This window comes from Oncorhynchus masou, unplaced genomic scaffold, assembly GCF_036934945.1.
Source record: "Oncorhynchus masou masou isolate Uvic2021 unplaced genomic scaffold, UVic_Omas_1.1 unplaced_scaffold_1356, whole genome shotgun sequence".
Classification (NCBI taxonomy): domain Eukaryota; kingdom Metazoa; phylum Chordata; class Actinopteri; order Salmoniformes; family Salmonidae; genus Oncorhynchus; species Oncorhynchus masou.
The window spans coordinates 61714-63488 of record NW_027003455.1 but is presented as its reverse complement, the minus strand read 5'-3'; positions in this window follow the sequence as shown (position 1 = coordinate 63488).

Genomic DNA, 1775 nt, shown 5'->3' with positions numbered 1-1775 from the left:
TGTCATTTACTCCACTAGGCTAACACCAACACAAGTACTGTCATTTACTCCACTAGGCTAACACCAACACAAGTACTGTCATTTACTCCACTAGGCTAACACCAACACAAGTACTGTCATTTACTCCACTAGGCTAACACCAACACAAGTACTTTCATTTACTCCACTAGGCTAACACCAACACAAGTACTGTCATTTACTCCACTAGGCCAACACCAACACAAGTACTGTCATTTACTCCACTAGGCTAACACCAACACAAGTACTGTCATTTACTCCACTAGGCTAACACCAACACAAGTACTGTCATTTACTCCACTAGGCTAACACCAACGCAAGTACTGTCATTTACTCCACTAGGCTAACACCAACGCAAGTACTGTCATTTACTCCACTAGGCTAACACCAACACAAGTACTGTCATTTACTCCACTAGGCTAACACCAACACAAGTACTGTCATTTACTCCACTAGGCTAACACCAACACAAGTACTGTCATTTACTCCACTAGGCTAACACCAACACAAGTACTGTCATTTACTCCACTAGGCTAACACCAACACAAGTACTGTCATTTACTCCACTAGGCTAACACCAACACAAGTACTGTCATTTACTCCACTAGGCTAACACCAACACAAGTACTGTCATTTACTCCACTAGGCTAACACCAACACAAGTACTGTCATTTACTCCACTAGGCTAACACCAACACAAGTACTGTCATTTACTCCACTAGGCTAACACCAACACAAGTACTGTCATTTACTCCACTAGGCTAACACCAACACAAGTACTGTCATTTACTCCACTAGGCTAACACCAACACAAGTACTGTCATTTACTCCACTAGGCTAACACCAACACAAGTACTGTCATTTACTCCACTAGGCTAACACCAACACAAGTACTGTCATTTACTCCACTAGGCTAACACCAACACAAGTACTGTCATTTACTCCACTAGGCTAACACTAACACCAACACAAGTACTGTCATTTACTCCACTAGGCTAACACAAACACAAGTACTGTCATTTACTCCACTAGGCTAACACCAACACAAGTACTGTCATTTACTCCACTAGGCTAACACCAACACAAGTACTGTCATTTACTCCACACCACCAACACAAGTACTGTCATTTACTCCACTAGGCTAACACCAACACAAGTACTGTCATTTACTCCACTAGGCTAACACCAACACAAGTACTGTCATTTACTCCACTAGGCTAACACCAACACAAGTACTGTCATTTACTCCACTAGGCTAACACCAACACAAGTACTGTCATTTACTCCACTAGGCTAACACCAACACAAGTACTGTCATTTACTCCACTAGGCTAACACCAACACAAGTACTGTCATTTACTCCACTAGGCTAACACCAACACAAGTACTGTCATTTACTCCACTAGGCTAACACCAACACAAGTACTGTCATTTACTCCACTAGGCTAACACCAACACAAGTACTGTCATTTACTCCACTAGGCTAACACCAACACAAGTACTGTCATTTACTCCACTAGGCAAACACCAACACAAGTACTGTCATTTACTCCACTAGGCTAACACCAACACAAGTACTGTCATTTACTCCACTAGGCAAACACCAACACAAGTACTGTCATTTACTCCACTAGTACTGTCATTTACTCCACTACTAACACCAACACAAGTACTGTCATTTACTCCACTAAGGTCATTTAACACCAACACAAGTACTGTCATTTACTCCACTAGGCTAACACCAACACAAGTACTGT